The following is a 15,395-nucleotide window of genomic DNA, read 5'->3' on the forward strand; positions in this document are numbered from 1 at the left end:
TTTTTTTTTTGAGTCAGGGTCTCACTGTGTTGCCTGGGCTAGAGTGCCTCAGTATAGCTCACTGCAACCTCAAACTCCTGGATTCAAGGGGTCCTCCTGCCTCAGCTTTCCGAGTAGCTGGGACTACAGGTGCAAACCACCATACCCAACTAATTTTTCTATTTTTTGTAGAGACAGGGTTTCGCTATGTTGCTCAGGCTAGTCTGGAGCTCCTGGCCTCAAGAAATCCTCTCATTTCAGCCTCCCAAAGTGCTTGGATTACTGGCATGAGTCATCGTGCCTGGCCTATCAATCTAAATTCTATTATGCATAACTTCAAAATATTCATTGCTATGTGTATAAAGTAGTTTAAAATTAAGAAGAAAAAAATTGATATTATATTAAAATTGAGATTATATATGATGAATTCACTTGATTTTGTAAGAATGAATATATATACAAATGATCCAGTTTATTCTAGTTCTCAGGTATTAAGCTGTTATGTTAAATATTTTGATGCTGTATTTATATATCAGCAACTGCAATTTTCCAAATACTTTTTCAAGATACCTAACCAAGTCACATATCCTTGTTGAGTCACACTTTTTCTCTGAAGCTTTCCATGATAACCCAAACTAAAAACGTTCTGATATTGGTAGCATTTTTAAAATCTGTCTCTTTCACTTGGCACTTATATATTGCTGTAAATTGAAGTTTGTGTATGAATGAAACTGAAAGTGGTTAGAGGGCAGGTATTATATTTTATGTTTCTTTCTTTATCTCTTTCCTAACCAATGTCAGATTGCCTCAGTCTGAGTGGAGAACCAATGAACAGGTGATGAATCAATGAATGAATGGTTATCTACAGGTCAGTGCATTCACAGTGAATATATCTTACTTATCATAATGAAAGAAACATGTCCAAAAAACAAATGAACAGATTCTTTTACATCTGAGCCTCTTAAACTCCCATATTGGATCTTCCAACTAGCTGACAGCATCTCTAGCCATTTGCTAAGGTAGCTTCTCTAATCCCTACTATGCTTGGATAATTTCTGATGGGACATAGGGTCTTGAATTTGCAGTAGTTCTGTTCATTTCCCAGGACTTAATGAGAGTGACCAAATACCCAGGTTGGTCACCTCATGTAGTCAGAAAGTACCAAACTTACCTATAATGTATCATATCCACCAATGACCTCTCCAGCCTGTCAATACTTGCTTACAGTTAGTCAGTGATTCTTCCTTTCCTGAAATCAACATCTAAGGAACTTTGGCTGATGTCACGTGTGGAAAGGCATAAGAACTGGCTACGAATGCCCTGTGAACTAGACAGGAGAGGGTAGACAGAAGCACAATAAAGAGCAGGGGCAAGAGGACAGGCAGCCAAATCATTTGCACTGTCTTAATAAGCACTAATTAAAAGCCCTGTTTGAGGTAAATAATAGCTGAAAATAGCCTAGTGCAATTGTTTCTCGTCCATGAGTAGAAAAATTGGTGGAATTGCGTGGTGCTGCTTCTTTCATTAAGCTGCAGGACACAAGGCTTCTTCAGAGAAAAAGGGATCAAGTTAAGCCAGCCTCTAAAATGCCATTTGCTAAGTCCCATTCCAGCACCCTACATGGTACCCGCTGACAAAAATCACATCCAGAGAATAACTACATATACTTCAAAATGACCCTAATAAACAATAATTTTTTAAAAACCAAAATATTGTATAAAATGCACTTTAATCTTGTGTGTTATCAATGGTCAATCAACTTGGCAATCCCCAAACTATATCTAATTCTGTCTCCTAAACTGATTTTTTCTAAAGCTTCAAATATATATGAATAGAATGTTCCTTTTCATCTCTCTTTATTTTCCCTACTTACTCGGTAGTAAACCAGATTCCTAGATGTAAGCAGCCAGAGGGAGAAAGAGAAGTGATTCACATAAAGGATAATTAACCCTTGAACAATGGAAAGTTAACTCTCCGTAGACATGCCAAAAACTGAAATGTTTTGTTGCTGAATTTGTTCTCCTTTGGGTGTTAACACATAGAGGACATCTCCATTAACACAAACTTGGCACCAAACAACCTGTTCATCTTCAAACTATAAATGCCACATTCACCTTCCAGTTCATTCTGGCAGGATTTGTAATATGATGTCCTCTTGGGTAGTCATGTACAAACCACTCTGGGGGGCAAAATTGTATGAATGCCTAATCCACTTTTGAAAATGAAAGAAAAGGATCTGTTTTATGAAAAACACCAAATATGGAAAGACAAAAATTGTAATAAAAAAAGTATTAGCACCTTGCACCTCTTGCTAATTGCCTTCCTAGTCAAGGGGAACCAAAATAGTGTAATAAATGTTAGAGGTACATCATGAACGGAGTGCAAAGAATTGTCTGAACTGTTCAGCAGCAAATTGAAAAAGAGTAGCAAACCTTAAACTATCCAAGCATCCTTAATTTTGGCTCGTAGCTTTTCTGGGACTCATCTACTTCGTTTTTCTAATGAGGATAATAGTACCCATTCAGCTTTCTTACCAGTGTTGCTATGAGGATCAGATTACAAAGACTGTTTCTTCATTATATTCATTAAACTTGAATTTAACATTCATTCATTCATTCACTCATTTATATATTAATTCAAGAAGCATTTTTGGACCCCCTACTCTATGTCAGTTATTATTCTAGAAGCTACGGATTGATTCATTTATTAACAAGTATTTATTGAGCAGCTCAAAGGATGTACCCAGCACTATGCCAGGGGCTGGGGATCCTGCAGTAAATAAAACAGACAGAAGTCTTTGTTTTCACAGTGCTTACTTTCTAGGCAGGAGAGACAGATGACAAATACATATGTAAAATATGTGGCATGATAGATAGTTGTAAGTGCTATGGAGAAAATTTAAGGAGGAAAAAGAAAAAGAGAGGCTGTAATTTTAAATTGGGTGGAGAGGGAAGCCTTTACTGAGAGGACAACATTTGAGAAAAGACCTCAGTGAAGGTGAAGAAGCATGTTTTTTGTGGATATCTGGGCAACAGCATTTTCAGCAGTGGAACCAACAAGTGCAAAGGCCTTGGACATATTTGAAGGAGAACAAGAAAATCTGGGTGGCAAGATCAGAGTAGAAAAGCATGAGAATGGTAGGAGATGAAATAAGTGAGGCAATTAGGGCCAGATCACGTAGGCCCTTATGTGCTGTGGTGAAGGTGTTGGCTTTGTCATTGACAATACCAGGATGAATAAGACATGGCCTCAAGTTGCTCACGGAAGGAGTGACAAATAGGAAACAAGTTGGGATAATGCCATATGCTAAGTATCATCACTTAAGGATGTTCAAAAAACCGTGGAGGCACAAAATAGTGCCTGTCTATACCTGGGAGTAACGGATCAGAGAAAGCCTCACAGAAGAGCTAATAAATCCATGCTGGACTTTGAAGGGTTTTCCCAGATGGTCAGGAGGAAGAAGAGTATTCAGTAGGAAGACAGCAGGGGCAAAGGCACTAAAATAGGAAATAGCAGGGCAGAGTTGGGGGAAAAGTATCACTGATGTTTAGTAGGGGAATGGGGAGACATGATGGTGTAGATGTAGGCAGGGAACAATCACGTTGCCCTTGATTGCCATGCAAAGAAGTTTTAGCTTCATCTTGTGGCATTCAGGGAGCCATTGGAAGGTTTTAAGCAGAGAAGGTTAATGATCAAACTGTATTATAGGAGATCATCCTGGCACCAGGGTAGAGGGTAGATTGTAGGAATGGGAGAATAGAGGCAGGAAAATGAGTTAGGAGGCAGCTGAAATTGTTCAGACAGGAAACAATGAAGCCCTGAAATAGGACAATAACTGTGGGAATAGAGAGAGAGGAGGAGACATGTTCAAGAGATAAGAGGCAAAATGGACACAATTTAATAACTTGGGCTGGGCGTCAAGAGGAGGAATTTTGGATTGCTCCCAGGTTTCTGCCTCATACAACTAAGCAAAAAAAGTGATGAGGAGGAGGAGCAGATTTTGTAGGCTGGGGGAAGATGATAAATTTGCTTTTGAATGTGTTTAATATAGGGATGTTGGGGGAGCATCCGGACTGATATCTGATAGGCAGTTGGATTTAGTCAGGAATGCTGGAGATAGGTCAGGGACAGAGATGTAGAAGCTTGGCTGTCATCTGAATCATCAGCATCATGGATCGTGATGGAGTGAACATTTCTCAAGGAAAGTAGTAATATATTGAAAGAAGGCAAAGGGGAGTAGATCCCTGGAATACAGCACATTTATAGAATGGAGAGGGGAAGAGGAACCTAAAGAGGAGATTAGCATGAGCAATTATTATGTGCCGGTCACTGTGCTGCATAGTGGGGGAACCAAGATGACTGGCCCCCAGATCCTGCCCCAGAAATATCCACAGCTTGTACAAATGTAAGAAATTATTATTACTATCACCACCAACCATAGGATAATGATGACAGAGAAAATGCCCAAGCATAACAGAGAAAGTCATGCCGAATATTTAATTAGCATCAGGAAAGATTATTACAAAGGAAGAATTCTGGAAAGTTTGTTGCATGTATTTTTGCTATACAGTTCATTTCTGATTTTTCTAATGCTTGTGTGTGTATGTTTCAGTGTTAGCATGGGTTCAAGCTATTGGCAAAACAAGCCAGGTGTAAATTATGGTAGAATTGAAATCAATAGTGCTCTGAAGCACTGGAGTGCCCAGTTCACATCAGGACGTGCGTCTGTGTTCACTGAAACATGGCTATCAAGTGCACCCCGAGTCATTAGATGTGTTATCCAGTGAATAACAGCATAATGATATTTTAGCAAAGCAGACTTATGATAAATTCTGCTTTAGTGCAACTCCATATACAGAGCAATTTCTCCTGGCCGTGTACATTGCATGGCAAAGAAAGGATATCCTGCTGCGTATCAGAAGGCTGTAATTTCATTTAGGGGTTCTATTGACATCGTAAACTGCAAGTGCAGAGCTCAAGTGGCTATTTAAGTCATAGGAACTTCAAGCTAAAATTACTGCCTAGTCCTAATCGCCACCTCCAGGGGACTCATGCCTATACATATGTGCTTTATGTTTCTATCTTTGTGTCTATAAATACTCAATCACTCCAGGGGCTGAGGTGATAAGCTGTCCTAAAATATGACAGGTATCTGTCACCTTTGCAGCTGGTACAGGCTTCAGGGCTAAAAGCAGTTATATTATTCATTGAAGGTCAAATGATAATAGGGGCCAGAACTCCCCAACCAAGTTCAGACTACAGGTATTCCTGTTTTTCTGCTTTAAGACATTTTCTGCTCAGTTTGAGGTCAGGATTGTCCAGCATGTTGAGGCTAGAAAAGGAGAGACTTTTACATTTTCCTGTATAGCAGGGTTTACAGCCTATAAGTTGTTGCCCCAACTTTCCTCTCTGCCTTGACACTTATGAAAATAGTAGTACTATAGTCCTGGTATTCAGTAAGGTACAGGTTATATAGTGTCTCATGAAAGCAATCCCCTAGATATCTAACAGGACATTCTGTCTTGATATACACTCAAACTGAAAATAGGAAGCCATATTTGAGTTGAATGTTTATACTCTAAGGAAAATATATTGATATAAAATTGCAAATTGTCAAATAGTATTTATTAAATGATGTTTGGAATGGACTCCATGAAACCAATAAGGAGAGCTTCAAAGTTAATCATGTTTCTCCTTGGTTTGTAATGAAAATTTCATGTTCATGCCCCCACATGAACAATCAACTTCGTCAGAAGTGGGCAGTATAAAATTGGATGCTGTAGTCTGACTTTCTTCAGTCATTATGCTGTTGAAGTTTGATTTGGTCACTCTCTTTCCTGTGCTTGGGATTCATCTGTCTATATGTTGTTTTAATAAGAAATCCCAGCAGAATTATCATGGTTCAGAAATCACAGTAATAATGGAATTTATAACTCTCAATAAGGTAACTGTATTTTATAGTTGTCTTATTAACCCTTATGTTGCCCTGTAGAGAAAGGAGAAATAGAGAGCTAGAGAGCTACACTTAGTGGGCTGAAACTAAAATTTTTACCTTCTGTATTAGCCTGCCCATTGTTCCAGTGCTTTATCACAATACTTCTTTGCTTAAGTAGTACAATTAAAAAGTAAAGTCTATAAGAGCTAATCTGTTACACTCATACTTTCATTATATGCCTAAACAACATAATATACCATTGTGATATTTCTGATAATGGCTACTACTCTGGTATGAATATCCTCAAATCATTTCTATCTATGGGAATATAAAAAAATATATATTAGGCAGTCATAGATAAGCTCCAAGATGAGGTAGAGCAACTCTCTTGTTGGTGTCCTAAATCTAGGAAGTAGAGCAGCATGATTAAGAGCGAAGACTGCTGTGTTCTACAACTGAGTGACCTTGGGAAAACTATTTAATTCTCGGTGCCTCGGTTTCTTCATCTGCAAATTAAGGAGGAGTGTGGAGGAGGAGGAGGAAGACGAGGAGAAGGAGGAAGAGAATCATAAATTTATTTTCCTCATGAAATTATTGTACAGAGTAAATGATCTAGCTGCTATTATCATAATTACCATTATCATCCTCCTCATCGTCACTTATTTCTATGCTATAGGATCATGGTTAATGCCTGTTAGAAAGAAACCTACGTACACAGACAAAACATACATACACACATGCCACCCACCTAGGAATGCCTCATTTGTGGGTTTAAGCTTCACCTACATGTTAATATTAACCTAGGCAGAGAACATATAAGGAATCCATCCTTTGGATGAGGTAGGCTTGGTACAAGGTTCAGCCCTACCACTGGTTCCAAGAAGCTGATACAAGATCACTTCATTCTTGGGCATCACTCCTATCAGCTACTCACTCTGGTTACTCTCATCTGACTACTTCACACCTATTTTCACTCCAAATTGTAAATTCTGTGAGGCATAGTCTAGTCCAGGTCTATTGATCAGTTCACCATTACATTAATAGTTTCATCTCAATACATAAATATATGTTCAAAGAATGAATGAACGAATATCCTTCCATTTTCAGTCTCTTGACTTAGGTCCTAGTCCTGGCTACTTGATGGGCTAAATGCTGACCTTGTTGTCTAGCTGGTCACCATATTCACTATTCCTAGTTATCATTCCCAGTCTTCTAGTCCAAAACCTCTTAATTATTTTTATTTTCTTGCCTGATAATGAAATCCTCAATACCAGTACCCAGTCAATATAGCAAGCCTACCTTCCTATCTGTTTCATCTTTTCTTTCATGGAACTCTGAACACCACCCCAGAACTTTGTTCTTTATGCCTCTGCCTATGCTTTCTTTCAAATTAGAATTTGAACTTTCATCTTACACATGATTCATTATCCATTTGCATTTGAATCTGATGCCCTTGGCTCTAATCTTGATTCTGATCTTCATATTATGTTATTCACATATCCCTTTCCTTATTTATTATATTTTGAGAAAAATACATTTATGTAATTAATGAGTGACAACTTATATCAAGCCCTATCTGCAAGAAACAATATTGACCTTGGCAGACTATATGTTGTTCCACTTGTTTTGCTTCCCACAGTGGTAAGACCTCTTAGCTCCTTGATGAATTTCGGGGGATCTTATATCCTGAACTTGGTCTCAGTTGCCCTACATCTTCTCTATCCCTAGGCTAGTACCAACAACATTCAAAACTTAGTGTCCATTTTAACTGGAAAATATTGGCATTAGTGTAGTAGTGTGTCTAATAATAGTATCACATATAAAAAAGAGAGGATCTAACAGCAAAATGCAACTTTCTTGAAGTTGGTAAAGACCATTGACCATTACACGTTGATACATATTTATTTGTTCCTTTTATTGCCACTCTCCCTCTCTCTCTTTTTTTTTGTATTCTTATGAAAAAAATGAGAAAAGTTTTTTTTTAAAAAAGAGGTACAATTTAAACTTAGAAACAATTATGATGCTAAACTAAATTAGTAATTGTCACTATAGTTAACAATGTTACTGATATCAGAGACAGAAAACCTGCTCATAAGGAGCTTAGTTTTTATAGTCTTATTGCAGATATTAGTAATTAGATCCTAAAACTAACTAAATGTACACTACAAATCTGTTATTATGCACCAAAATGAGCAATAAAGAAAGGCAACAAGTGCTACCAGAAACTGCATCATGGTGGCCTAGAGTGGTATGTGGAAGAATGATAAGAGAGGGAAAACTTTAGCTGTAGATCTAAAAGCTGGACATTGAATGATAAAGGAATAAAGGCTCTTTTGGAGAGAAACAAAGATGGCATCCAGTGGTGTGATATGGGAAGACAAGGAAGTAGGGAGGACAGAGAAAAATGCCAGCCAGTTTGGAAAGAAATTGATGTATACAGTAAGTAGCAAAGTTAGAAATAACATCCATGTTGTTAAAGATTAGGATATGAATTTCAAAAGGCAGATGGAATCCAGAATTTATTCTTTGTGGATGTTAAGAATAACAGCTGTCACACAGTTAAAACACAATAAGGGGTTTACTGAATGATTGAAACATTTTACAGTAAAACCAGTATTTTAGAAGTTAACCTGGCTGTGCTGAGGTCCCCAACACCCCGGCCACCCACCAGTACTAGTCCATGGCCTGTACTCAGAGCTCTGAGGTGCCTGCCCAGTCCCCTACCCCCTCCATCCTTGGAAAAATTGTCTTCCATGAAACTTAGAAAGGGGTTGGGCAGGGGGGCTGCACAGCAGGAGGAAAGTGGAGGGCTAGTGACAGTATTTTACAGCCACTCCGCATCTCCCCAGTGCTTGCATCACCGCCTGAGCTACGCCTCCCTCCCCCACCGCCCCCACGTCCTTCCGTGGAAAAATTGTCTTCCCTGAAACCGGTCTCTGGTGCCAAAAAGGTGGGGGACCGCTGGTGTACAGGGTAGACTGAGAGGGTTGAAACTAGTCAGAGATGCCACCTGAGGGACAATTACAGGAATTCAGATGTAGAGCAATCAAGACTCAAATACAGTCATGACTGTGGAGGTAAAAAAGAAACATTTCAGAAACATTAACAGCATTTTCCATGTCTCTTCCCATCAACCCTAATCCTAGTCCCACCTAGGATTAGGTACCTTTAACTGTAAACTCCTACATGCCTAATCCCTTTTGCCCTTTGATTTGATTTAGTGAAGTCCATTACTTCTCATGGGGTAGGGCCACTCAAGCCTCCAACCAGTGAGGGCTTCCTGAGCAACATAATATTCTGAAGTTTGACAGTTTGGAGCATAAACTCAGAAACACACAAACTCTTCTGGGTTCCCATTTATGAGTTCCTGATATGCAAGACTCTGAGAGATCTCACACTATCATAGAGTGCTGATCTTCACAGGGGGTTCCGGAGGGGCATTCATTCTAGATTCTTAACTATACTTGCAATATAGTTAAGACTGACTCCTAAAATAGTGATAGAACTCGCCTCCTATGTTTTCTCCCTTCCTTCTTCATTTCAATCAGATCAGCACCAAAAAGGAACCTTGGGAGAGAGTATATGCTAGCAGAGATTTCAAAACCATCCCAAGCTCTATTATTACATATGAGACAGTCCCAGAGATTACAAAGGTGTTCTGGGACTTGGCTGTGAAAAACAGTGTTCATTAACTTGCTATTGCTGTGTGCCTAGATCACCCATCATTATCTGTCATGCATATAATTGGCCATTCTTTGGACAGTTCTGGTATTTTTTGAAGGGTAACAATTTGGCCAATGTATGACTTCTATATTCAACTTCCCGGTTGACCAAGAATTGTGTGTATGCATTGCTTTATTCCTCTCTTAAGGCAAGTGCCCCATTTTATATTATGGTTGAGTGAGTGCCTTTCACTACTTCCCTACCCAGAGCTCCCTCTAGGTAGGACCAGACCTTACTTTTCCCTTTATCTTCTGGGTTCAGCAAAATGTGTCCGCAACAGTAGACTAGCAGTACACATTTGTGGACTTTCCTGATTTCATGCATTTTGAACAGGAACAATGTTCTATCAGTTTTCCATCCTGATCTCAGAGTTTATAATGTGGAAAATACCTCCTAAATGCCAAACTCTCCTGCCTTCCCAGCCAGTCAATCCCAGGTACATACTAGGCCTAATGTTGCCCTGCAGTTGAAATAGGGAATATGAAATTGATGGCTCTGTTTGCCAGGCCTGTCTGTCTGCACAGCGCAGAGTAGTACCATTTAGAGGAAGAGTGTTTGGAAAATTAAACAAGAACTGTGTGACTAAGAGACCCATCGGCCTGCAATGGAATGACAGGTTTCTGCCCACAAACTGGGGTTACGACCTGCATATTGATGCTTCTTTTCACCCATTTGTGAATAATGGGTCTCACCCCATTAGTGGGTGCATGTGTTATAACACTAGAAGCTGTTATGCATTCTCTGTAGGTCTGTGTGACGAATCTGTAGATATACATAAATATGTACTTGCCAACAGATCTCTGTATTTATCTGCCTGTCAGTGGGAGCAGACAGGGCACAGCTCTTTGATGGGCAAGAACTGCAGGTCAAAACTCTGCTCTTGCTGCTGCTGCTGCTGCTGCGGTGACTGTTGCGGCTTTATCATTTGAGTCCTGAATGAGGATAGGGGCAGCTTGTTGGTTGTTGTTGGTACCTGATCTAGGAGGCTAGCTCTGGTTGCTGACAGAATTAAAGAGACTTTGCAAATGTTGACTTGCCAATGTTCTTGTGGCCAGCAGAGATGAACTCTCAAAACCATGCTCACCCACCATCTATAACATTTTAGTTGTGCCTCAAGTGTCTACATATCTCTGCTATCTTCAAACGCTGTCTCTAATGCTGTTCTGATACTGTCTAACCCTCATGGATTCTGCCCTGTCAGGTGTATTTGCTGCTGCGGGCCATACTACTCACTATATCTTAGGCTCTACCATACTCATTCCCTCCAAGTAGGAAAAAATCATTGTGCTTCAAGCTTCTAAGGGAAATAGTCTACTAAACCAAGTGCTTTACTTTAGCAGCAGTTATGCCCTTATATCTATCTACATCATTGACCTTGATCTTCATCATCTAAGTATGCATTATGCCTTATTAGGAAAAGGATTCTTTTCCCAAAGTAAAGCCATAATAATGATAGCAAACTGAATTTTAGATTACTTTGTGTATAACAGTGAAACAAGCAGAGCAAACTTGTGTTTTTAATCTAGGCCTGTTTACCAGTTTAATTTGAAGAGTGGGAATTAATTGTATGATTCTTAATATAACTGCAGTACAACCACAATTAACAGACATTCTTTATAGTCATTGCCCCTCCATCTCATGCTTATAAGAGGGAATGGACCAATCTCTTCCCTAAAATACAATTTTCATCCAAATTGTGGAATTATTGCAAGAGAAGTGACAGGAACATTTTTGCTTCTTGGTTAGTTTTCTTGGTAAGTGGAAGAGCAGAAGAGTTTTGTCTCAGACAGAATCTGTAAGGAAGTAGACTGACTTATCAGAGAGATGAGATGATGTTAAAGGGTTTATTTCTACCTGTCGAGAAGGACAGATGTCTCACTAAGCAAGAGAAAGACTGGACTCAAATGTGGAGGTTTCTTTTCCTGTTTGTTTATGTTTGGTTTTCTTTTTAAATTATTATTATTGTGGTTAATATCTCTGGGATGCAAAATGGGCAGACTGATTTTTCTGAAAATCATCTCCAACATGGTAGAAATTAGTAATTTGATCAACCAGACTGGCAGACAATGAAATAAAAATAAAAAAAGAAATCCTCTGTAACAATTAAAGGATGTTGACTGAGTATATGCTTTTATTTTTTAATAAATTAGGATAGATACTTAGGAATTACAGGTTGATGCTTCTGTGGAAATGAGCTAGTTTAGAACCTCATTTGACTTTTTTTCTGTTGCTGAAAACCCTAAAACTCAGGGTATCTATCTAAAGTTATGAATGTGAGTTTATGGTTTGCTATGCGAGTCTGTACCTGCTTCAGAGGCACAACAAAAGCACTAAAATGGGATGATTCATTAGGAATGAAGAAATGTTTTGGCTGTTATGGCAAAGGTTTCTCTAGGACAGTGTTTCCCAAACATCCCTGATCTAAGAATCATCAGGGTCACCTGTGAAATAATGCACATTCCTGAGTCCACCCCAGACCTAGAAAATCAGAAACTTCCATGGAGAGGCCTTGGCATTTGGATCTGAAACAAGAGGACTAGTCAATTGTTATGATCAAGAAAGTTTGGGATATACTGCTCTAAAGGTATTTTTTATAATGCAAAAAGAAGGAAAATGATATATTAAGTTATTCCATATAAAAGTGATCCTATAGATACATTTCTCCCTGTACTCTTCCCATGAATTCAGAGCCATTTCAAAGAATTAAAGAAGAGCCTTTTATAGAGCAGTGATTTTTTTAAAGCATCTCATATCTCTCCTTGGTCCTCCATATCATACTTAATACATACCTTAATACTTGGTATTCCCCACCCCCTCACTCTTACCCCTGCTTAATAAATGGTCATCACATGAGATAAAAGTTTCTAGATTAAAAATTTGGAGCTTGAGTTCTAGTTCTGGCTGGAACACAGAGCTATGTGACTGTATCTGAATATATACCTTCTCATCACTTCAGTTCTTACATTTGAACAGTGAAGAGGTTGCAAAAAATATAATCATACCAGTTCTACATTGTCACAAGTATTAGATGTCTTCTGCAACCTTGTTTGGGGACTAACCATATATGATGATTTTTGTGCTTGATGGGAATATGTGTTCAGGTTTAGATATGTCCATAAGTATTATTTACAGACTGTTTCCCGTTTCTAAAACCAACTTGAGTCACAGTTTAGTGTAAGATAATCAGCTCCTTGGAAAACATATTTTCTGCTTTTGGCTGCTAGAAGTATCTTCCAGGAGAATTATTGACAAAGGTTTGTCATATTGACAGCCACATGATGGATACGGATTTCTTAAAAGAGTAAGAGAATGAATGAATGAATGAATGAACAATCTTGTGCCTATTCTAGGTACTAACACTTTCAAGTCCATGGAGGCAAGGAAAATGATACCCTTCAGCTAAATGTTGAGGCACTGGTAGGAAAAATAATTTTTAAAATACACAAAAATGACCATGAGTTGGGGTTGCTATAAAGCTATATGGTAACTATTAATACTTGGTTGGGTACAGCAGAGAAAATAGAAAAGAGAAAAAGTGCTGCTCCAAAGGTTCAAAGGTGAAGACAGAGAAGTGTAGTGGTGGGGGGGTTACGTTTCCTGAACTCCCTTGTTGTCTCAGCATGTTTCAGTGTAAATACACGTGTGGCAGTGGCCTGTGCACTCGTTCACACTTCAGGGAAGCCCCTGGTTTCCTTTTCTTCTCCATTTTAGCAGTGGGCAGCCTGCAACCTTTTGATCAAGCTGACTTTGTACGTTTCATGACCGAACTCAGCTCTGCCAAACATCCTTGAGGAAGTTGACATTTGTGTACTTTGAAAGAAAAAAAAAGAAAAGTGAATCCCAACTGCTTCCTCCTGCCCTTTTGATTAAAAGAACGGTAAGTCAGCAGGAGAGGTGCTGCTTTTAACAAGCAGGGGTGTACAGCAACTGATTGGTATCTTTCTTTGAAAAAAAGTAGAAAAGATTGATGTTAAACAACACTAATCAGAGTTGATTACAGGGACTGAATGAATTCATTGATGGGAAAGAGCTATGGTTCCAGAGACAACAAAAGAGATTAGATAATAGTTAGGGGAACAGTATTTGGAATAGTTCTGCTCATTTCTGACAACCAGGAATCAGCACCCGTAGCTCTTTAACCATTCCTTGAAACAGGCATATATGTACCATAAGTGCAGTTCTCTGCTGGGAACATTCTCCCCGAGCTCGGAATGGCTGGCTCTTTCTCTTCATTCAGACAGATCTCAGCCTTCCCTGATCACCTTATCTAAAGTAGTGCTTCTATCACGACCTGGGTGGGCCTGAAACCTCATTTCCTGACATTCCCAAACATCACCCTGTGCTCTGTCTAGAATCACCTGTGGTTCCCTGCATGGACCATACTCTGCCTTCTCTATACTTTTTTTTTTTTTTCTGTCACCTCTACCTGATATCCCTTTCCATGCTCTATAATCTCCAGGTCAACTTCTTCTATCCTTTAAGTTTCAGCTAAGCCACCATCTCCTCAAAACTTGTTATTGAACCTCCTTATTAAAAGTCAAAGTCCTACACCTCTGTTCTCCCACAGCTATTTATGCTTAACTCAATTATAGCAGCTTATCACCCTGTGTTATAATTAGTTGGATATGTACTTTCTTTTCTCCCCACAAGACTGAAAGTTTAGGAGCAGAAACTATGTCTTTTATCTCTGTATTTCTAATGCTAGCAAAATACACAGAACATATTGGTTGTGTAATTAATATAGATGAATGAATGAATGAATGGATACTCCCTACATACCTATCTCCACATTTAAAAATCATTGCCTAAAATAAATAACAGAACCCATAGGAAGAAATTCTTACACAGAATGGATAATTCACTGGTTATCTTTTTACTAAAAAAAGTCACTGGACAAAGGAAATGGGCAGTTAAATTGGGAGCTCTCACCCCTACTCTTTTCTGGGGCTTCTAGGTTGTTTCAGACAACACTCTGGAAAAAAAAAAGATATATATATATATATGTATGTGTACATATATATATATGAGGAAATCTTTGGGGAAACAGCTTATTTAACTGATGCTAATAATTTCTGACCAGTGAATGAATGTATTACTTTTTTTACAAAAGTTAGGCTACTGCTATTAAATTTATTATTAATTGTAATGCACTGTCTATATTAGGAAACTCCAAGTACATGATATACATCATCAGCCTAATGCTGTATTCTGCCTCATGTTAAGAATTTTATGCATGCTGAATGCATCACCTGAGTGTTTTAGAAGATTGATAAATATTAGCTAATTAAAAAATATATTTTTACTTATTTTTAATAATTTCACACATTCAAACTCCTCAAGAAATGTATTTTCTTCTTCTTATATAGCAATAAGTGGACATCTAGGTCTTCTCCACTCAACATGTAGAAAGTAGAACATGTAGGAAATTGCCCTAGACTTTTAAAGAGGATCCATCCCAATTTGTTCATATTTGAAACATTTTAATGTAATTTTACATTTTACTGTAACTCTACAGGGTTTAGAAAGAAGTAAACATTTAATAACATCATAAGAATGCTACAAGCTAGATAGGGAAGAACCTGAAGCATTTTATGGTCCAAAGATGCCAAATATTGTTTTACTACATTTGCCCAAATGTTGTCTGCACTAGTGGCTTAAAGTTAGGGGAACATTAGAGGGTTCAGGAACCATTTTATCATTGCTTTGCTACTTTTATTTTTATTTTTATATGAGATTATTTTTGAAGTAGTTTTTAAAT

General features: G+C 38.4%; 1 protein-coding gene across 2 annotated transcripts in view; it reads left to right on the forward strand.

The window, feature by feature from the left end:
• Positions 1-15,395, forward strand: part of ZBTB20 (zinc finger and BTB domain containing 20) — a 275,017-nt gene that overhangs the window by 4,614 nt on the left and 255,008 nt on the right. The gene's annotated exons all lie outside the window — the stretch shown is intronic.

The sequence above is a fragment of the Propithecus coquereli genome, unplaced genomic scaffold (genome assembly GCF_000956105.1).
Source record: "Propithecus coquereli isolate 6110/MARCELLA unplaced genomic scaffold, Pcoq_1.0 Scaffold386, whole genome shotgun sequence".
NCBI classification, from domain to species: domain Eukaryota; kingdom Metazoa; phylum Chordata; class Mammalia; order Primates; family Indriidae; genus Propithecus; species Propithecus coquereli.